Source organism: Excalfactoria chinensis, chromosome 7 (genome assembly GCF_039878825.1).
Source record: "Excalfactoria chinensis isolate bCotChi1 chromosome 7, bCotChi1.hap2, whole genome shotgun sequence".
NCBI lineage: Eukaryota > Metazoa > Chordata > Aves > Galliformes > Phasianidae > Excalfactoria > Excalfactoria chinensis.
In genome coordinates, this window is record NC_092831.1 from 11138717 (window position 1) to 11163357 (window position 24641).

Consider the following 24641-nt stretch of genomic DNA (forward strand, 5'->3'; position numbering starts at 1 on the left):
AGATAGGTAACACATTTCTAGGAGATGGGAACTCTCTGACAGAATTGTGGAGAAATTTTGAAACAACCCCTAAGAGAACATAGAGGTCAGTGATATAGTAGAACAATATTACACTTTAAAACTGTCTAGCACCTCTGAGCAATGGAGCTGCATGAGGTACTGAGTGTGCTGCATGAGGTAAAGCTCAGGAAAACTTATGTTTCATGACATATTAACAGCTCAGACAAATAATAATGTCTGTTCAAATCCAGTATTCTCCATGCTGTTCTCTTTTACTTTTGTTTCATAATGAGGCAAAGAAGGAAAGTCCTTGAAGGATTTTGTTGTTAATATATGATGGTCTGAGTTAACTGTATCTTGTCCTGTATTCATCTAGAACCTGTAGAAGTCCACACAGAATTATAAAATGATTTGGAAAATGAGAGACAGGTGACTGATTAGCTGATGACAATTTTAACAGTTCCTCTTCAACTCTGTAACATGGGTCATAATTTTCCTGTCACATCAGTACTCCTGAGTGGAAGGAAAAATGAATGACTGAGAAAACGCTTGCACTTAATTTGGAAAAAAAGATCTGAATATTAGGTGCATCATCAAGGACTCACAGCAAGATTTCAGCATCTTTAAACACACTTTTAGGAATATTTGCTTGCTTGCAGAGAAATTGGCAATTCCCCTCCTGGTCTGGGAAGATCTAAAAATTCAAACACACACATAAAACCCAAAAGGCAACAACAAATTTAACTGAGAATGCTTCAGATACAGGTGATTCTTTATAGTCTCTATCAAAAGGTTTGAAGGAATGCTTACCATAGAGAAGAGCTGCAGATGGTAACTGCTGAAAGTAAACAACTGAGGTGGGACATAATTAAGCATCAGAGATTTCCAGTTTTGCAAGAACTTATTCTACTATAGAAGCAACCGATTTCTATCTCAAGGGAATCATTATCATACAGGCAAATGTTAAGATTTACTTCCTAGGTTCCTTCTTTCTCCAGGAAATGCTACAATAGTTTGGTGCTTGTTATAGGGAGGGCACAGAAAACCTGGGTGGAGGATTCATAACACCTGAACATAGTGTAGAGTTCTCCTCTAGGTACATTATTGCAGACTATAAAACGAACTTGAGAATACTCGGGGATTAGAAAGATTCTTTCAAACTTTTTCCATTCCACATTACCAATATTTTCTTTCCATAACTGATAATTCATAATAGCAGTACTAGTACTAATGAAACATGTGCATCATTATGTAACTTAAGAAATTGATGTTATATGAACTGTAAGGTTATAATTGTACTTTATTTGCTTTTGAAAAGCAAATTAGAATAAGTCCTATATGCAAATGAAAAATGGTGATTCACTGACTAAATTTGCTTCATATAAACTTGGTAGCTTTGATTGACATTCTAGAGAATGTCTTTCATATCACATGGAAGACTGTGTACTCACTGGTAACACAAATTAGATGCATTAAAGATAGATGCAGAGAGAGGATCGGTAAGGTAGTGGTAAGTTTGGCCATAAACAAATCTGTCTGTGATGTTAAAATAAGTCCTTTAGTATATATAGCAGAGGATGTGTGGGTATTTGATTTAATTCTTTGATTTGCTGGGACAAGGGAAAAACTGAGGAAACAATTTATGCAAAGATAAAAGTCCAAAGACATGATTATAGCAATTAAATGCTTTACATCTAATTTATGTTCCTGAACAATGATGTAGTATATCTAGAGAAAGGACTTACTGTGTTGTTTAAGAACAACTATGTCACGAGCAGTGAGAAGATACTGACAGGCAAGAAATGTCAGTGCTTTTTTAAAATCAGAATTACCATCTATGGGATGATAGGAAAATAGCAGATGCACTGTGTTAGTGACTAGAGCACTTGATACTGTGAGATGATCTCTTGGTGAAAGATTAATTCCAAATTGACTTCAGTGAGAATGCTTATGTAGGCTGCTATTTTTCTTTAGGTCCAAATAGCAGGAGAGAGAAAGTAAGTGAAAATTGCACTATATAAAGCTTCCAAGAAGGGCCTATGAAGTAGCACAGCTGTTAATGTGAGATCTGGTCTGGTCTGGGTAGAAACAAAGGATTAAAAACACACATTGGGTGAGTCCTCTAGAAGAGTTGCACTAAACTTGGGACAGAAAAGAACTTGATACTTTGCAGGATTTTGTGATAAAAATAATTAAATAAAGTTGAGGCAGTGGAGATACAAGACCAAGAATGCCATCTGTGCAGTACAAGTAACATTTTGCACAGCAACAATACGAGAAGACACATTGTCTTCTTACATGAAAGGAAACACACTGAAGTGTTAGGCAGAAAAGCACTTGGCTGGAGAGAGTGCATATGTCTGAATAGTTATCTTTGTACCTATGTCTTCTCTTGTTCAGTATTGGTAGACAGCTGTCCCTTCTGAACATGGAGAAAGTGTAAAATGGAACGTTCCTAAAACTACATTCAGCTGTAGCCCACAACAGTGCCTTCTTCTGCCATGTTCAGGCTTTCTTCCCATCTTGGCAGCATTACCAGTGTTTACTTCTGAAGGAGAAGTTTTATTTTTTTGCCACTGCATTCAGGCTTCTTGAATGGCTGAGCTTCATAATCACCCTTCTTTTTCACAGAAGTAGATTACTTCAGCTGAGCAAGTTTATTTATAACAACAGTCATTTTCAGTAGGCTTTATCTGAGTGTTTCAGAGCAACCAAACAATGAACTGAACCTTTCAGTTTTTTAATTATTATTTTAATGCTTTATTCTCTTTTTTATCACCTTTGTAAAATGGAGGATGGGGAAATCCAGCAATTGGAGAAAAGATAAACAATCAGTATGGACACCAGAAATATAATGCATTAATACCAACTACAAGTTCACTCTTTACTTTCTAGTAAACACTTTCTCTCTAAATTTGATAGTCAGAAGGCCTGCTTTAACTCTAATTGAGCTTGTGCTCCTCCACTTTACCCTTCTCTGTGTTTCATTGCTACTTCTTTATATTCCTTTTATAACTCTGATGCATTGTGTGCCATGTAAAATCCACAGAGAGAGGTGCACACTTGCCACTGATGGTATATGACATTGCAGCCTCCCAAACTTCAGGCTGTTATAGAAAACATACATTTCTGCACATGTAAACAAAGAGTTTTATGGCTATCATTTTGGTTCCAGACTTGTTCAGTACTATCATCTTTGTTTGACTCTGGGTATGTGAATTTCTGTGACTGAGTTATTTTCTCCAGATGGAAGCAGATAAACTTCTTCAGAGTAACTTCTGTAACTGTTGACATATATTCTGCTGACAACGAGCCTTGCCAAACAAAAATCTTGGTACCTAAGATCCTAAGTCAGAAATCTTTGCATCCATGAATTTCCACTTATAGCTGTTTAATCATCTTTCACATGGCTTTACATTCTGTATTGATAAAGGCATGAAACAAAGATATTCCAACTTTTAGTCAAACTAAAGATCTTCACACCTCCTTTCGTTATAGAGAGAGTAAACCTTGTGATCATTTGAAACAAGTTATGGGTTCTGATTTTGCTCTCGTGTTTTTTTGTAAAAGTGAAGAGTATCTCTAGTCTGCAGTGCCTGATTCTGGTTAATTCTCTTACATACTGCTATGCTCCCTAAGCTACAGTGGTGTAAGAAGGCATTATTATAAAAATGGCTTAAATTGATTGGAATTATGGTATGTTGAAGCATGTGGGATGAGATACACACCCTCAAGTCTTTCAGTTATAAGGCAAAAGTGAATGGAGTGTCATGATGTGATTTATTGAAGAACGCACTGGAAAAAACTTCACTGGATCAGCTGCTACCCATGCTTTGTGTGGCAGGTAATCTCTTGGCCCACATTTACCTGACTTTCTTATCTTATAAGGGCCAATCTGATAGTCTTTTGTCAACAAAAGTTACACATTTGTATAGGAGCACATGGTAATGGAGGCTGTTACTGTATTTTTGCAGTTTAGAATGCACAGAAATACTTTTTGTTGTTGTTGTTGTTGTTATACATATGTATGTGTATATTTTTCTGCTGGTAGACCCTAGAACCGTCTTTCTTACACACTAGGAAACTTCATACTTAGACCTCAGCAGTGTTTAGAGTCTAATTACTAGCTACCATTTCACAGAAAGACATTGCAAAGACTTCAATAGGCAGAAATAGATACAGCTACCTTTCAAGACAAATTGAAGGGTGAATTACATTCTGCTGAATACAGCTGTTCTCTATTTATTCTGAAAGTATGTTTTTTTTTTCTTTCCTTTTTTTTTTCTCTCTTTTTTTTTTTTGTTCTCTCCAAATGCAGCCACTGTGTTAATAAAGTTTGTGAACTGGTTGTTGACTTGAAGTAGGGCGTGGTTTGGGCTGGGACAATATTAATTTTCTTCCTTGTAGCTGATTTGGTGCTGTGGTTTGGATTTATGGTTAATAATGTTGATAACACACCAGTTTTTTAGTTGTTGCTCAGTGGTGCTTACACTAAGTCAAAGACTTCTCATAATGCCTTGCTAAGAAAGAGGCTGTGGATGAAAAAGAAGCTGGGAGGGGACAGAGCCAGGACAGCTGACTTACTTAAACACAAAAAAGAGGTATTCCATACCACGTGTGTCACACTGAAAAATCAATCTCAGGTAATTAGCTGAGGGAGGCTGCCACTGCTTTAGAGCTGGCTAGATGTTGGCCAGCTGGTGGTGAGCAACTGCACTGTGCATCACAAAGCCATTATATAATAGTACGTAACAGTATTCTCTGGTCCGTACCAATGAGGACCTAATGGCTAGAAGAACAAAGCATGGATTTAAAAAACAGATGGAGAAAATGTAGCATAAGCAAAGTGTCCTGTGATGTCCAAAACTTGTGAAACTACTCAAAGATAAAATCCTTAATCTGCTTCTATCTGGTGGTTTTATTCCAGGAGCCCCTTCTCTCCTTCTTCAGAAATCCAACATTCTATACTTATTTCAGATAGCATAAAGTACAGCCTGCAGTGTCATTCAAGCAGCGTTCAGCTACCTGAATAGCACTAAAATTTGTGCTGCTCAGCAAATATAATACTTGATTTACTCATCCTTAAAGAATGGCCTTGTTCATTCCAATTGCCACTGCATCAAGCATAAAAAAAAATCATCCACGCATCTCTGGCTTTTATTATTACTCTTATCTTATAATAGAGGTAACCTGGATAAAGGTGCTGTTTAAGTGAGTAAAAAATCTTTGCATCATCAGCTAATAGTTTGGATATTAATGCTAATCTGAAGGTGAACTACTGGTGAGGAAAAACTATAACTGAGGAAAACAAATTGGAGTTTAGATTAACAGTGAGGTTATTTGGAGAGAATGAAAGTGAAACATACACTGTGTGGACGCCACTGAGTGGCAACAACAGTAGTGAAATTGGATATTGTGAAAGTACCAATTGTGGCTGTGCACCATGACAGTCAGTGGGGACAAGCTGAGATTTATTTAAAAGATGTATCCTGGCAAAGACAAATGGGTCTGATTTATTTATTTCAAACATTACTCTCTGGGATAGCCTTAGGAGAGACATATCTCATTTCCCAGTGGACCTTAGAAGGATATGGGATGAGAGCTGATAAACATGCATTTTTTTTCACAGTAATTCGGTTTCTATTCTTTAAGGAAAATGTGTTGCTACTGAAATTTCAGAAGTTATATGAGGTTTCTATTTTAAATCAATTTCAACAAACCAGCTGGTTTGACATTCCAGAGTTCCACTAGAACAAGAACACCGACTTCTCCATAGACTGCTCGGCTGGAGAAGCTCAAACAGGGAAATGTGAGGCAGCAGATGTGAAGTACTGTCCCCGTGGATAATTCGTTCTGCGGCATTTATTACTCAGGCTATCGATATCAGACTGTCCAATTAGACCCAGCTGCACAGAGATTTTGACACATGCCCTTTGGCAAGCAGGTTAACACCACACCATCATTTTGCTCAGGCTGTAGCCAGCAGTGAAGTATTTTTAACAATGAGAGAACCCATTTTTTGTCATCTGCATCCCTTGAGGCTAAAAAGATCCACAGAGGCTTTAGTAGTCCTGGCCTCAGTTTTTCTAAAGCACTTCTGTTTTTTAGGAGAGAGATAGGATGTCCCTCTCCAGAAAAAAAAATAAAATTAAATTAAAAGTGTGACTAAAAGAAAATATCTCTTTATTGAATTGGTGCTGTGAACATGTTACTCTTGGGAATAACTGTAGCTCACTCCTATTAGGTAGTGAAAAAATCTGTTAGACTCAGTGTCCACATGGATCGTTTCCAATACAAACACGTCTTGGTTCTTCTTCTATTTCCAGTTCTATGTGGCTGCTTATTCCTATGGATGTATTTGCTGTATAGGTGAAAACATTGGAAGTAGTTTTGTCCAGTTAATATATTGAGAACTGACACCAACAGCAAAGCCTGAAAACAATATTTGTTGGAGGAATACTTTCCCTATGCTCATCTTTAGTGTAGAAGGCTTACCTGATTGTTTCAAAGTCAGATTGTGCTGAAATAAGCATGAAATGAAAAAGCGCCAGAGTGCAAATTAGCCAGAAAGCAGCAGCAAATAAAAGTTCTAAAAAGGCAGGCAATCATTTAACAAACAACTCCAATCCTATATTTCTTAATAACATTGTATCTTTTTCAGTGCTAATTATGCTCTCTAAAAGTGTGCGGAGTGCACCTGAGATACTGGAAAAGTCATTAGCTCATTATATGCTTTAGGTAACACATTGGTCACACTGGAACAGGCTTTATAGAGAGATGGCTGATGTCCCATGCCTATCAGTGCTCAAGAGGCATTTGGATAACACGCTTTATCTTGTGATTGGCCTTGAAGTTGTTAGGCAATTATGTTAGATAGTCTTTGTAGGTTCCTGTCTATGGAACTATGCTGTTGTATTAAATATTTGTTTTTAGCTTCTGGAAAGACAGAAGTGTATGTGTTGGTTGGGTTGTTGTTGTTATTGTTTTTTTTTTCCTGCACTTGAATTAAGTATTTTTTAAAGTCCTGTTTGGTAAAAATGAACAAGTAAATTAAAGCACTAAGAAATATAACTATAAGCTAGATAGATATCGTCATAAGCTTCCAGGTCTCTGAAAACTAGGTCTGGACTTTTACAGAAAAAAACATTCCAATACTCATATGAGGAGCTTGTATGTCTCTTAGTAAATACAAATGGAAGGAGTTAATTCCTTTCTCATTCCACAGGATCATCTGAAAGCAAAAGATTTCACTACAGAGAAGAGTACATTAAAAACAGTAAGTATGCATTTGATTATACAGATATTTAATGCAATTACATAATGTGTAAGTATTATTATCTTTGCTAGAGGCTCCAGTGTATTTATTCAGAACTTTTCTGTATCTCTGATGCATCATTATCTTCCATAATTACAAAAGAACATATTTACCTATCATGTTTTATGGGATTATAAATGCAGCTATATTAGTCATAAGATGCAACCTCGTTACAACAAGACTGTGCCTGCGAGTATACCAGTCAAGCTGAGGAGTGTGAGGAACATGCCTTACTCCCCCTTTCAGCCCATTGCCTCTTGGGTGCTGAGGAACTGGAATCTCATGCATTTGAATTTTGAAGATAAACAAGGAACAAATGACAATGGAAGAAAAATAATTCTACTTTTAAATCACGATGTCTTTGAGAAGGAAGTAAAAAAGGGGATTGTCTTTCCATTTGTATTTCTTTTCTCATAAAATGGGAAATGACACATCAAAGAGACAGTATAAATCATAATCAATAAGTACAAAAGAATCAGCTGCAAATTGAGGGAGAAAATAGGGGAATTTTGTGATTTGCTGTGCAACCAAACTGAAGTTCTGCCCTAGAAAAATAGTTTCAATTTTTACTTTAAATACTATCGAGATTCTAAGTGATACATTTACCCTGCCTGTGAACTATCAGCAACAGGTTTGATATACATATGAGCATGTATTGAACATATATGTATACATACATATGCAAGCTTACACTGTTTCATGTACCATCTATAGATACTATAGATACTATACTATAGATAAAGCTGAAGAACAGCAAGGAGCTCCTCCTTGGCAACTTGTGGATCAGAGGTGTTTTCTGCACCTTCATGAAGTCAGGGTGAAAAGACCTTTGCATAGTTAGCAAAAAATTTCCTGCCTTTCATTGGGCAAAATAGCTTCCACAGCTAAAGCAGATACATCATGAACAGGGTGAGTTTGTATTTGGCTTTAAACCCATACAGCTTAAGAGAAACACCACGAAAGAATATTGCATAGACTCATAGAACTGTAATTTATTTTTTTTTTTCTTTTCAAAGTTAGCAATTAAATTCCTTACCTTTTCATTACAAAAGTTAGGAATACTCTTTTTGTAGCAACATGAGAACTGTTAGGTCACAGCCTGAAGCAGTGATTGAGCACCTGGTGAAGAGGTGTGGCTAGCCTTGGGAGCACAGGTGTAAGCAATTCACTGGTGTGACTCAGGGTCCACCCCTCTATAACATCATTTGAAGTATGGCAGCTGAAAGGGAAACATTTTTGTTTGGAGATCACCTACTTTGGGGACTTTTCTAGCAAGTTCTGATCTTTGGAACTGGGTAAGTTATTCCTTTTTTATTACAAGTTTGTGACTGATCTGTTTCTTGGGTTATTGGGAGTTTGGTCAGAGGGAAGTGTGTACTTCTATTTCAGACAATGCAGTAACCTTAGAAGTAAGGGTAGTCTCTACAGCATCTGTGTTTTGATGGTGCGTCATTCATTTATTCAATCATCTATAATGAGTTTAAAAGTAGTTTTTTGAATGTGTATTAAGAACTGATTAATGGAGACAAGAATTCATTTCTTCTACTTGTGTTGCCTATAGATTGTTGTAGATGTAATTTTTTCTCTTTATTTCCATTGAATCTACAGTAGGTACAAAGAGCAAAAGAATGCTTTACAATAGAGAAGATTCTCAATTATGAAGCAGTATTTCTTAATGAAGTCATTACCATTAGCTGTTTATTTTTATTGGTGTTGGATAAAAGCTTGCATGCTGCATAAAAATCTGCACTATTGGGCAAGACCTGCTGTTGCTATCACTGCTACTGAAGCGCATCTCCTAACACCTCATTGTGCTCACACTGTGGTTGGTGTCTGTAAATGTTCAGCGTCAATGAACGTCAGTGATACAGTATTTTTCTAGTGGAATTTGGTGACGCACCTTTGCTTATTATGTACTTCCATGTCAGAGACAGTAGCTCAAAATAGGGGGCCATTATGATTTAGAAGCTCAGGGACAGTTCATACAATTTGTTTAACAAATGCTAACCAACAATTGTAATTAATGTGCAGGACTTTGTAGTTTTGTGTGTGCCTTCCAGAGTGCCTTAGAAGTTTATGCAAGACAACATACTACTACTGTTCAGTTTGTTGGAGTTCAGTGGGACTTTATTGTCATGCTACCTTAGTTCTAGTTTCCTATACTTACCTGACTGTTTACTGCAACTGGGAAACTGCTTTTCTATGTTGAGCACAGTCTTTAAGCACATCTAATTGCAGTGGCAGTTCTAGTCTTCCTGGGACAAAAGACTGGAATTTCCTGCTGAAGGAGACAGGAGTAGGAAGACCAGAGGGGCAAAGAAGGAAAACAAGGAGCTGAAGTAGCATGTAACTGTTTATGAGAAAGTTCTGTTCTTGTGCAGTGATTTTTTTTTTTTTTTTTATTTTCATACCAAGTAACGCAATTCACATGCAGAGAGATTTGCACAAAGACTTGAATTGGTAGTGCTCTAGATAAAGATATATAATTATTTTACTCTGTCCACAGTACTTCAGATAAATGCATTTTAAATGGAGGTCTCTTTAAAAATAGTCTATTTTCAATTGCAGTAAGGAGTTTGTTTCGAATAACATAGTCTCTGTCTTTTTTTAGTAAAGAATCATTTGCAAATCTTACAAATGCCAACTTGCATATTTGTTGCTAAAATGTTTTTGATCTTTACCACTTAAAGAAAAAATGGCCTCTCAGGCTAAGGCCGTCTAACTGCTTGGATTAATTTGATGCTCCATCTTGTTGTAATAACGTTATTTAGCATTCTACCAGCTGGCCAGCAAGATTGGAATGAATTTGTGCTTTGCTATACATTGCAAATAGCAGTATAATCAGGAACACTGATTGACAGTGACATGATTGGTTAACTTTATTTTAATTTCTAAAATTCATAGAATAGCTAGAGTAGCAATTAAAAAAAAAAAAAAGCATTGCTAAAAACTGACTTGATTAGAAACAAGAATATATAAAATCTGAAACTTATTTTAATTATGATGAAAATCACCTAGAGTTCTGGGTAGTGAATGGGATAGAACTATTTAAAAGGATAAGCATTATCCTTTCCTACTGCTTTAAGTTGATGTTAGTCTTGGCCCAAGATAAGGCAATATTTTTATATACTGTGGAAAGGCAAAATACACTGTTATTCACAAAAGCACATCTGGCCTCAAGCAGGCGATAGATCCATTAAACAAACATGATCACATCCATCCACACACCATGTTTTGCAGAGTTTCCAGTTGCCTACAAGAACTGTAAATTTAGCCATTCCAATTCCGATGGTCATTTGGCCAAAGGCTTACAACTGAGAAATCCTTATTGCCAGCAACAGGCAACTGAGCATCAGTACTGACAGCTGCAACCTCAGCTATGACAGTAGAGAAGGGAGTGCTAAGGACCTTTGGGAGTTAGGCCTCAGCTTAGCAGAACACTTGAGTATATTCTTCATGATGGAGGACTTAAAAACTGATCAGTGGGACTGTTGAGTCTAACATCATTAAGCATATGCTTAAATATTGTAATGAAGGAGGGGTTGCAAGAATGTATAGTAGAAGGTGGTCTTTTGCTGTTTATAAATTAGGTGATACTTCCTTGAGTAGTGTGATTTGAGTAGTGCGAGACTGTTGGTATAATGTCTGGAAGTGATGCAGGAGATAACTTGTGCCTAGGACTCTAGGTATGAGATTGTTATGTGGGGGAAGAGGAGGAAGAACAGTCATGAAATCTGTTGTCATCTTTTCCCTCTCATGAGTAGAGGTTGTGCCTTGACTGGTTTCATCTTCTGCAGATGTTGTTAACAGGCTTCTTCAGTGCTCTGATGTTAGTGCTTAAGGTTGTTGGTTTATTTTTTTTTTTTTGTGCTCCAGGTTAATCAAATGCTTTTTACTTTTTTGTTTTTTATAACTAATGCAGTAACAAATATAAGGTGATAAGCTTAGACACCAACTACCTTACATAACTTAGCCTGTAACTTTTTTGTATTGGTTGTTAATATACAGATGGTAGCAAATGTACAGAAGGAATAAGTAAAGGAAAACTCACCAGTGGTGGTGCCTTGGCTGAAGAAGCTGGGGCAGTCCTCACTGGTGAGCAATCTCCAGGAGATACTGCTTTAGTGGGAGTCAGCCCTTAAATGAGGTCTCCCCTTCCGGGAGCACAGCTACATCACTCTCTCACCTGTGCTCCCACAGCTGACCCCATACTTGCCTCAGCTGATTAATCAGAGGTTCAGGCTGTGATTACCAATCTACCATACACTTTTTCTTTGTTAAGAGTAGCTTAGTAAGATGATAGTAACTGACATTTGTTTGGCATTAGTTACCTTCAGAGTTGAGCTACAAAGCTAATAGAGCAACTGAAAACAGATGAGAGGGTTCACAAATGAGCAGACCAAAGATTAATATTTGAATCTGGTCTGTGGTTCTGTTTTATTTAGCTCTACGTAAATATTTGGAGACTGGCAGTGTTTAGCCTTATTCTGATTGACTTGGAGTACTGGCTTGCAGAATGTTTTTGACTAAGCTGTTTGCTAATGCTTATTCAGTGGATGTTCAGTGCAGTTACATGATGCCTAACAAGGCACCAGATCAAACCAGCACCTGGTGTGTTTTATGCATAGATGTGGCAGCTGCGTTCCATGCTGAGTTGTTTTTCAGTCCATCTGTGACTAGACCTGACTATAAGTACGAAAAATTTTGTTTCATCTTAACAAAAGTAAAACTGATTTTACAGGTGAGATCTTTTACTTCTAGGTCCAGGCTGGCTTTTTTTTTTTTTTTTTTTATCCAAGAAGATAAATTGAAGCAGTCCTTCTGTGCTGATTGGTTGTTAATATAGTTATGTATGTTATCACAAACAGAGAGTACCCATTTTTAATATTAATTAGGAACTTACTTGAGATCCTAATAAATGGATTTTTTAAAAAGTGTTAACATTTAAAATCCTGTGATTCCATTGTTTTTTCAAGCTATACAGGTTTTAAGCATTTAGATTTCTTACAGCTGTGTTGTTGAGAGGAGGTCAGAGGTTGCAGTTTCATTTTGCTGGGGACAAAAAGACTGAAGAAAACCATTGTCTGTGACCCAGGCAGTATGACTAGAGACAAGGTGTATTTTTATTATATTTCTCTGAGTTCCTATGAAGTCCACAGGAAGATAAAACAGGGAAAGAAGCTATGAGTTCAGGTTTTAGTGAAAGATTCTTACTAATGTTAACATTAATATTAAGTGTAATTACAAGGAGCTAGGAACTCAAATTTTCCACATGTTCATCAGTACATTACAGAAAACGAAGGTCAGATGCTTAAACCACATATACCTGAAATCAAAACTGCATTTGTAAGTTTGGATTTGTAATGAAATGAATTTGTTAATGAAATTTTAATTTATCGAACTGTATTGAAGTCTGGAGAAGAACTGTGGTTTAATCCAGGTTATCTGTTTTACAAGGATTGTGGGGTTATTTGTTGTTGTTGTTATTGTTTTTAAGATTGACTACTAGAGAGAAATCTACTTTTCTAATGACTTTTAATTGGAAATCTAGCACCAAATAAAATGAGTGCTGTGGAAAGTGTTGGTGTAGAATTTCCTTCCCCAAGTAATCACTGCACAAAACCACTTTAAAATGTAAAATGTAGGATAAATGAGCAGGTTAGTAATGAGTAAGAGAAGGAAAAAACTCTCATCTGCACAGGAGAGAGCAGGACTTCTGCATCAATGTGATGATACTGTACTCTTCAGGAGCTCTAATTCTAGATGTTGTCCAGACCATTGCTGTGATTGTTTTGAGCACGTTATCTTAGCCTAAAGAGACAGCAGTGTTGCCAAGCACATGGCTTACTTTCAATAAAATGGGATTTTTTTTTTTTAGAGAAATATGGGTAACCATGTGAGAAAGTGCTCAGAATTTTCCATATAAAGTTATGAGATCTCTATTAACTTGTCTAAGTATTCAATTTGTCTTAAGATTTGCAGTGTCTATCAGTAAGAAATATTTTAGAGCCCCTGTGTGTTTATTGTACATATGCATAATACTTAAAGAGCAAAGGGAACTACTCATCAGATCAGCCAGCTGTACCTCAGACACCTACATTAAATGTAATTTGCAAACAGAGCAGGTCCATTTGTTCCCTTAAACTTATAGCTTTGTGACTGTTATTCATCTAAATGTTTACAGATCTTTCAAAGGTGATACAAGATTACATTACAAAAATGTCTCCATTATTGTAGAAGAATGTGCATCACAATCCTTGTTCTAGGAGACATCTAACAAGGGCTGTTATAGAAAACAGTTTCTGAACAGTTAATGAAATATGTGGTTATTTGTACGTATGTCAGGCTCTCTCTGTTAGAAGTGGCACGTTGGTAGTTGGATTTCTATTTTAATTTGTTTTGGCAGTTACTGTAGTTTCTTACACATATATTTCACTCTCATTTACGTTAAAGTTACATATGTACACTTTAAAGTAAGCCAGCAATAGCTACTTAGTTATCCAAGTTAGTATTTTGTATAGAGCTCAGCCTGGGAAATAAAATCAAATTATGCTCCTATTCAGATAACTTCCTTTTTAAGTGCTGGCAAAGACTCGGGATACTCAGGTTGCAGTAATGATGATTGTTTCTTTGAATTCAAGTAAAAAGCTGTTTAAATGTAGATTGGATTTTATACAAATACTGAAAAGCAGTGTTAATCCACATAGAAATACAACCCTCATGCTCTGGAAAACTGGGTAACTGTTAGAAACTTGGATATTGAAAATGTAGATCTGCCAAATGTAACACAACAAACAAACCATGAATACCTCTGGTAACCTAATTGAGGAAAATTGTATGTGGACAATCTAACTCTACATTTATCTGTGGTATTTCTCTTTTAATTTATGTTTGTTCCTTCAGCATCAGAATTTTCTCTGAGAAAAATGAATTTTTCATATTGAATCGAGTTACTACTTATGGCACTGTTTTCTTTCACATTGTATTTTTGTAACAAAGCTCTTGGGGATGAAGAGTTCAACTTCCATAACATGGAGAAAATACCAGACACAGACACAAGTAACATTCTTGAAAGCCTGAAGAATGCAACTGCTAATTATACCTTACTTAATGCATACGAAAGAGCCTAAAAATCCATTAACAGACAGAGAACTTCATTTTCTCGTACAATCTTCTCTGAAAGGAAACTATGAGCAAAGAGAGCTGCTAAGAGGTCTCCTGGGATCAAATCTTTGATGGTTTATTGATCTCATTTGATGCTTTTAGAATCATTAAAAGTCACCTTTCTTTTGTCATTCAGTCCTAGGGAGTAAATTGAACATTATGTTCGTGTAGGTCATTGAGTACTTTTTACAGTAGTTTATTCAAGCAAATGGAGCAGCGTGCTCCTACTAACTGACTGGCAAGATTAGGATATCAGGGAAGAACAAAGATTGTTATAGAGAAACAAAGCACCAATTTGGTTTGTAATAGGCTGCTCTTGAAAAGCAAAAGATTCAATTACTTAGGAAAGTGAAGTGTCTGGGGGGCATGGACTTTGTTTCTGCTTCTTTGTGGAAGACCTTGTTTAAAACAAATCTTTATAGTAAAAACCACTATTTCCTTGCTAAGGGAACAGAGAAACAACAATAAACAACAGCAGCAACGTTCTTTCATTGTCTCCAGGCAATTAACTGTTAAAAACACGTGTTCGAAATAAAACATTAAATGAAGAGAGTGTTCTGAGAAAAATGGGAGCAAATATCAGCAGAATGTGTCATTCTCCTGGGACGAACCAGTATGTATAGTGTTGAATAAAGTTCAAGACAGCTGTTAAATTAAGACACCTTTAATAAAGAGCGAAACAATCTGGATGCAGGATTCTTTTAAATTTTCTCCCTCTTATGAAGCAGGATGAATTTATTGTTTTGCTTATGTTTTTACCCCAGAAGCAAAGAGCACTTAACAAAAGTCACCAAAAAGGACTTACCTTCTGTGGTACTAGGCAGCAAATCAGTACTCATCCATGGGCATGATCTGCTCTTACACTGAATTACAACGCCCAGTGGGAGCATTTTTTTTTTGGTTGCAACACTAATCAGTTTACTCAGGGTCAATTTAACAGGTACCTGCCAATTGCATCTGCCTGTTTTACCTCTCTCATTTAAGAGCATTTCAACTGTCCAGCTGAATGATTCTCCCTTCATTAGAGAGTAAGCAAGGCACATAACCTGTCATCTACATTACTGACTGCAGTTGCAATCTTCGTTTGTGTTCTGATACGAGCCACTTTCTCTGATTGTCACCTTTTCCAGTAGAGAAGACCCTGGTTTAGCAGTGCTGTTAGATACTGTGTAAAGGTAATAAATCTGTTTCCTGGTATATTGAATCCATCCTGTATAACTCGGCAATTATTAGAGCCTGTAACTTCTCTCACTTTTAAAAAGATGGATTCAAACTAAGTTTTCGGAGTTCTCCTTGTGAGCTCTGGAGAACAACATCTATTAAACCCCATTTGTTCTCATCTGTATTTATATGTGCTTCTTATTTCTTTATACAACTGAGTGAAGAGTGTTTATGACTCTTCATTTGTAGGGATAGAACAGAAAGAAAACAGCCAACCTCTGATCCAAGGATTTCTTACTTTCTGTTCTTTCATTTCCTATTTGAAGTAGTTTTTCTGAAGGTTGGGGTTCTTGCTTCCAGGCACCCTCACTGAACATATGCTGCTTTGAGCCAAACCTCTTACCAGCCCTGCTTCCCACTCTTACTTTGGGGAAGTTAAAAATATTGTTTAAATTTCCTTTCTTTTTCTGTCTACAGTGACCTGATCTTTAGTTCTGTGTTAGACTTCCAAATTTAGGAACATAATATTGACACAAAATGTCAATACTGCATGAATTCTTTTTATTACTTTGGCACATTAAGCAGAATAGTTGAAACTCTGCTCTTGGAAAATATGTTATGCTTCATTCATGATATTCCTTCAATTCAAGTGACCAGTGGTTTAATTATGTCACTCTATGATATACTATGTTTTTTATAAATGTTCTAGTGCATAAAACAAGTTCGATCTCAGGGCTTTTACGTTTCTAAATTTCATTATTAATAACTTAACGAACAGATAGAACAGGAAATGTCTCTTTCTTTGATGGTAGGACTTGCTATCTTTGTCTTCTTGCATGTGTTTTTTTGTTTTTAAAGATCAGTACTAAATGCTTTAAGGACTCACTGGAGCAAGACATTAAAGCTGCATATGAATTGTCACTTTTCTTTTTGCCTGGAGATTTAGGTGCATTAAAATCTTGCTGCTTAAATAAAAACAAAAAATAGTGATGCTCTACTAGTCAAACGTGACTTGTTTTGCCTCTTTAATTCACAAATTCCACATATATGAAGTTGTTTGTCTGTTTGTTCCTCTGTCATTCTGACACCCCCTGCCCTGCAGTTTTAACTAGAGTAGCTACCAGATGACATATCTTTTACTGCAAGTTTCATCATTGTATGGTGCAAAGGGCCTGTCAGATGCTGATGCCACTGGGAAATTGCTATGAGATAAATGGAGATTATTTTTGTTTTACTTTTTTTTTTTTTATGTCCCTTGTTCTGTTCTCCCTCTTCCCTCCTTTTGCTTAAGGGAATCATGGTGGAGAAATTGTAAGTGTGTGATGAATCGATCAGCAGGGTGCAATAGCAGCATTAAGCTATCCATCCATCAGGACTGCATTTGTGCAAGTGGGTGCTGGTTGGCTGGTATCTCAGGTCTGCTCTCAAGTGATGGAGAGGCTCTCACTTCTGAATTCCAGACTCTGCTGTGTTAGAAATCTTTCTAACTTGAAATTGTTTCAGTGTATATAGAAATAGTAAATAATAGGATAAAAGATTTGTTCTCAGGGGGTTATTTCTGCAAAGCACAACAAGCTCCTTTTATATTGACTGCTTAAAAAAAAAAAAAAAAAAAGGGCCATCCATTTTTTTTGTTGTAAAGAGGTCACCATGGACTCAAAGTAACAGATGAAAAGATCTCTTATAGTAATATTTCAGTCTAGTTTATTTGGCTGTGGAGTATAGAATGGATTAAAATTCCCTAGTACTATAGGAGTTGCTTTATCGCTTTGGAGTTCTGTATGTGTTGTCAAATGACATGCTGCCAAGAACAGATATTGAATTGCAACTATGGCTATAGTAGTTGTATGAATCTTACTGGAGATGTATCTGAAAATCCTTCAGCTGCATGGAAAAAAACCTTTATGTGGACATTAGCCAATGTTTGGGCTCCTGAGAATAGTGATAACTGAGGAGGAGTGTAGATATCTTACGTATATGCTGTCCTACTGATTTCATTAATTCTCCCTGAACACCTTAAGTGTGTGTGTGTGTTGTTTTTTCGAACACTCATGCTTTGAGACCTCTGTGCTGTGCTGAATGCCATTCCCTAAAAAGGGAAGTTCTTGTCAAGTGTTAGACTTCAGTTTATGCTGCAAATTTTCCAGGATTTGAACCATTAGAAAACTGCTTTGTAGTGTAAAATTGAAACAAGATAATAAAGATCGCCTTCATGTCTGTCTTCAGTTAAGGAAAAAAAGGACTTGAAACCAAACAAATCTAAAAGACACTGTACAACAGAGATGAGACTGCACATTGATGAACCAGAAAAGGGATGAAAAATCTTCCCCCTGAATATAAGAATGGTTTTGACAGTGCTGACCTGCAAAGTGTCTTATACTTCCAACAAATGAAGTGAATATAGGCTTCCTGTGTGCTCATTTTCATTGATGGTATTCCCAGGTGCTTGCTTATAACTCATCATTGCTAGTGTTTCTTTTTGACCCCGCTCTTTAGAGCTCAAAATATTAGTTAGTACTTCAGGTGGGCATTGACATTATCGGCTTTATCAAGCATGACATCTCCTTGGAGTCTCTAATATTACTTACAGATGGTGCGTCTCAACATGAACCACTTTGTCAAATGTGACACTTATTCACAAGGTTGCTGAGGTGAATTGGAGACTCTGTCCTGATTAGTGGGAATCTGCTGCACTTGTATTCCTCAAACCCTCCTAAGCAGTTTTGCGCATTTGCTAGGAGTACTGATATTGATCTTCTTAATTGGATAACTTGCTTCTTCATTTGCTGATCTGCCTTACAAGGCCATCAGAAAAATTCAGTGATGATTTTAACAAGTGAAAGCTCTGTGCATTGAGTTTCTACTTTTAAAGACTGCTTCTGCTCTAGTTTTTAAATCTAAATTGTAACCAAGAGAACTTGGTCTAATTTTTAGCTACGGTGATAGTGTGCTGTGGTTTTTACTGTACCTTTTTCCTCCACTACTAAGGAAGAAAACTGACTCTTTTTTTCAGAAGTATGGCACAGGGATGTTTCTTTGTATCAACTTTTAGGAATGGTAGAAGCTGTAGCTTGAGGAGTTACATAAATATACTGTAAGCTTATATAGTCTTAACCTTAAAACAGGAGCAGAAGCCTGGAAGTTTTTATTGTGTGAAACATGACAAGAAACTGAACTAAACACAGTGACTGTGTCCCCCCTTGGGCATAGCACAGCAGGGTTTTCTGAGTGGGAAGAATTTTTTTGTGTGAGGTTTGTACTTGGTTCCCTGCTGTGTAGTTTTATAAGCACCAATGTGCAATTAGAGACATTCTCAAACTGGTCCCCAGTTTCACTTGAAACATCACCTGGTTTCCTACTTTTATAGTCAGGGTGTGTTTACTCCTGTTCTATTAGAAGATTAGTTGGTTGGCTGTGACTGAAAAATAAAAAAGAGTTCTGAAGAAATAAAAAAAACATTGAGATTTCAATAGTTTTCCTTAAACTTTTTCTGAACTTTATTCTGAAATTTTCTTCAGTGCATGAAGGCAGCAGTAGTTTATATAAAAATAGTTATTTCTGATCATGTTTGTCCTCACTAATAACGAAAAAGTAGTAATACAGAGAGTGATGCTGACTGTCTTTATCGGTGTTTTACTTTCTCTTACCAATAAGATTGAATACACTGAAATTTTCCTGTAAGGTTTTTTAAAGCAAAAGTTACGTTTTCCATCAATACTTCGTGGTTTTTAAAAAATTCAGCAGCCCCCGTTTAGACATGTTCCATCAGTTTTTAGATTGCATGCAATTCAGTAATCCATGTGGGCTGAAAATATGACTGACTAGTTGTGTTTCCATCAAAGATGATATCATATTCCAGAAACTAGGAATATGGGTTTGCAGTTTATAACTACTCATTTCCTTTCCTTCAGACACCTGATAAACCTGTAGTCAATATGTGCATCTTACTGTCAGGCTGTGTATCTTACTCTTCAGATCCCAATGAGGTTTCAAAACATTCTGTTCATGTGCATTCCAGGAGATAATGCTCCCTTTTCTCCAGCGATTTCTTTTTTCAAGTTATCAAGAGTAACCATGTGAATTTCATCAGTAATGAAATCAGAAAAGGCTCAAAACCAAACCAACAAACAAACAAAGAAAACCTCAAAAAAACAACAAGGACAAAAACCCACAAGAACAAAAGAGATTTTCTGGTTTTACTCATCTGCATTTCAATGAACACTGACACTTCCATTTGAATTCTCCGAAGGAATTCAGGAGTTCAGAATCCATGTCCTGTTAAGAATCTGGATTCTGAATCTCCTTTTGACAGCGGGTGCTGGTTATCAATTGTATATATATATTTTATACCACTACAGTGCCACATCTTTTTTCTTTTTTAATTCTCTTTTGATTTCTTAGAAATTTTGTGGACGACTCAAAATGTCACCAGTCACACACACAGCTGATAAGGTTGGCTTTTAGCATTTTGCCTTATCCGCTGATAGATGTTATAAACTCGGTGGAATTTGACAGACATCAGTGCAAATTTCATTAATAAAATATTTATAGAAATGCAGGCCTGAAGTGTAGCAGCAGTTGTAGTCCTGTGTGTAAATCATTCCTTACCATCTTTTATTTCTTGCCTCTGTTTAAGACCTTTGAAGACAGGACAACATTTTCTATCATCTTTCCTGACATCTTGTCAGATTGTTGCTGAAAGGGATAGTGACCCTTGAGAGTGGCTGAGAAAAGAGACAGTTTTAAGGAAAAAGTGAAAAAGGAATTCCTGTCAGTTGCTGGAAAAACTTAACAGTTGTTCACTTTTGATAAACTCTTAGTAAATCTGCAATCTTAAATAAGCCTATTTTAACTATCATACATAAATCATATCCTACATCTTTTATATTTCTTGTGCCTCTGTGCTTGCTGTTTCAGATGATACCTTGGAAAAGCTAACGACTCCTCCACATCTTAGTCTCAGTATAGGTATTAAATATATGTGCGTGTGCATTTACATAGGCATGTATGTATACCTATATCTATAACTGACAGTTCTAAATATGACGGCTCAAACTCCACCAAGATCTGACAGCCGTCTGTGAGCCAAATTTATACTATGGTTTATTTTTGAGAACCGATGTTGAATGAAATGCTGTCATGTGAGTAGTGGCAAAAGTCTGGTCCGTGCACCTCTGGGACAGTGATGAGGTATTCATGGGAAGACAGAGGCCATGTCCTTTTAGATTGCAGGAGGATGACCTGTGCAATTAACACTGATTGTCTTGCATTTTATATAGCAGCATTTTATATAGAAGCTAACAGAAAGACTGGGTGATTTGCTTTATTGTGAAGTAGTTAAACACAATTGAAGTGAAAAGATTAAGTCAAGCACTTATGTATATCTGTTTTCATTCCACATTGCAGAATGTGCTTATTTTTTCTTAAGGAAGAGGAGTGAGTCATTGAAAGTTTTCATATGCACAGTAATTGTCCTCATTACTTTTCTAAGATTTAAATTTGAAGTAGATGAGCTGCTTGCAAAGCCCAAACAACTGGCTTCATAGAAATAAAATCCTTTGGTAGCCTCTACGGTCACAGATGTTACTGTAACACATTGAAGGCCTCTGAAATCCTGGAGGGGTTTACTGGAACGAGTATTGTCGCCTTGTGGAAGGAGCTGCATCAGCTCTGATGTGTGGGACAGAAGCACAGCATTTTGGATGAGAACTAATCGTGCCTGTCCTTGTCTACAGAGGGGAAAAAAAATCCTATAAGCAATCAAGCTAGGGAAAGAACTGCACCAGTGCTTGTGCAGTATTTAGTAAAGCTGATAAGTAGGAAGGGACTGTGAACGATGTATTGGTGGTTTTAGAATGAAGTATGAAGCTTACTTGATTGGAGGAAGTTTCTTCCTGCTTTTCGGCTACTGAGTGTAACTTACCATCTGCTGGAATTATTGTAGAAGGCAGAATGTATAATTAGGTGAAAAAATAACGAACGTATAGGGTGTCAAATGTTTTCTGACTTGAAGAAAGAAAGGAGGATGCGTTTGGTATATTTGTAAGCTATTTTTCTAATGATCTAGAGAAGATTATAGCAATAAACTCAACACATACTTCCGTTACTGAAGCTTGTAGTAAACAGTGTAGCCCAAATGAGTAGAAGGGAAAAAATTCCATCTTCCCTTTTTGGGATGAGTATCCATATTGTGTTTTGTTGTTGAGGAGACTTTTTGCTCTTTATGTGACCAAGAACTGAATTTAGAGGCCTGGTTGTCTGGGAGGTGGTAGAGAAAGAACATTTGGTATGAATTAGTCCCATACAAATTCCTGATAGGTCAAGTCTCTGCTATGAGTTAGACTCCCTGCTGACCCACTTCATAACTCTTGATTAGCTATGAATATTAGAGAAATTGAGTCTTTCAAGTGCCTACCTTTCCAGAGATGTTACCTAAACTTATTCATTAAAATAATAGCCACAGAAGAAAAATGGAAGAGAGAACGCAGAGATATACATAGTATTTCCAGATCTTGGAATTCCTTCAAACTCTGTATCTATAAACCCTTCAAGAATTCTACAGTAGTTGCCACTTTACAATTAACTTGCACTATTGAATGGGTGCAGAAAGTGTGTCTTTGTGGCAAATAAACGGACAGAAGCAAGTATTTTTGTGCAACACTACAGATTTTTATTACCCTTATTCATTCAAGCAATAACCATGTTTGAAAATAAATTAACGTTCAGATGCCAATTGACAAAAGCACAGGGACTCATTAAATCAGAAATATTGTGACAAACTGTAGAATCTTGTGTTTTTGGCTCCAGGGAGCTAATCCAGCAAAGCATTTAAGAAACTGCTTAATTTTAAGCAAAGAAGGACTCCCCAGAGGAGGCATGAGCAGATGCTAAAGTGTTTTACTGACTGCAACACACAGTTGGTCAAAACTCGGTTGTGTGCACGTTTCTGGTTTTACTTTGTCTTATAGCAAGCTGTAAAGATTGTATTGATGCTTGATGAACATCTAAAGGAATGCTAAATATTCAGATCATAATATTGAAACATGAGCAAAATAAATAGGAGCATTTCAGCATCATGAAGAGATTTAGTAAATATAAAAGAAACTGCTATATATGGTGCTTATGTAAAGAAAACATCATTAGTTTCTGAACAGGTTGAGGTAAATGGCCTTAGTCTGTAGTTTTCAATGTGTACTGTATTACTTTACTAGAGTGGGTGTCTAGTTTAAATCAATGGAGATGATTGAGTGTCTCTTGGTTGAAAATGGTATAATTTGATCCAGGCTATTATATAATGTGTTAACAACAATATTTTTCTCTCTATGTGGTTACATGAGTGCCTTATGTTCCCAGTGCCACGTACAATGAAGAATCACATATATCTGACAAACTGTCACATTGCTTATGCTATTCAAAGCACAGCTATATTTCCTTCTTGATTCCCTGCAGCTGAGTTTCTTTCGTGTAAGCTGGCCCAGTAATGAATTTGAAACTTGTTTCTTTTAGAGGTTGTGAATCTGACAGTGCAATAAGTGGGCAGAAAAAAATATCTGGAATTACTGTTTCCTCATTCTGAATATAATAATTCCATACAAACTGAGGATGAACTGTGGAATAGAAGCCTAATACTTGCTCTTTCTTAAAGATTTGTCGTTATAACATTTTAATGCTCTTTAAAAATTAACCTTAAAGGACAAAAGTTGTATCTGCTCTTCCAAAGCGCTGCTCACAGGATGGTGTCTAAATCAAAGGCAAGAATATTATTCTCAGTTCACAGGCTCTTACTGCCTGCATCTCATTGTCTCTAAACAATAGAATTTTACCTCTTTAAAGTCTCAGGGCTTTTTTCATTCTGACCTATTTTTACTCCTGTCCTTCACTGTTATGCTGACATGGAATGGAAAAAAAATGCATTTTTAAATCAAACAAACAAAAATTAGCACCGTGCCAGTGGAAGTTGGGAGCTTCTCTTTTCGTTTAATTGCTGATCCTGAAGGTATTGAATTGAATCAGTAGTGATTCAGTTATGTAGCATTTTAAGGAACTATTCTGATTTTCACCAGAAAAAAAATAATCCTGAATAATTTATAGTATATCTATTTTAAAAGCATAAAGAAGGATATGTTATGCACTGTGTTTAACAGGAAACACAAGTTCAATTTGTTTTGCGATAACCTCCACACAACTGCTTCAGGTACCTGAAGTTTTGTTTGATTTCTTTTCTTAACTGATTCTGATTTGTTCAAGTTGGTTCCAGCCAGTGTAAATCAGTTCCAGATGGTTTGAAACAGGAATTTGCATGATAGCAAATGTTGTTTTGTTTTGTTTTTCTCTTCAAAATATACTGATGATTGTTGTGGACCATCATCTTCACATGAAGAAAGTAAACTACAAGTCCATTAATCTGTCTTATTTACCACATCTGCTCTGGTTACCCAGAAAAAATAAAGCACTTTCCTGTGGCTAATGATCATACACTTCCTGTAAAGATTGTTCTGTGTAATGAACACAACCAACTTTGAGAAGGTGTTCATTAAGAAAGGAAAATTATGTGGAGAATGTTTTCATTGTTTCCTTTTGATCTTTTATTATTTCCTCAACAATATATCAAAATGATATCTTCAGCTGTCATGTAGATGTGAAGCTGCATTAATTCTATTTTCTATAAAGAAATGTTTGTCTAGATTAGAAGGCAATGTCTGGGACTTACTCTGATTTGAGTTAGAGAACTAATTAAATTATTAATTAAGTTTTTAGACAGAAGGATAATACAGCCATGAAATTAGATTGACATGTAATTTTCTGATGACAAATTTATCACTAAATCGGAAGCCAAGATTAGTTTTTATGATTTCCTAAATCTGATATGTACGATAGTTGAATCAGCATGAGAGAACAGAGCAGTTGGAATAGAACAGTAGAAATGTAAATGAGTTGCTTTATTTAAAATATCTTTTTAATACATACTTTTTAGATCCATAAAAAGAAGTGACACATCTGA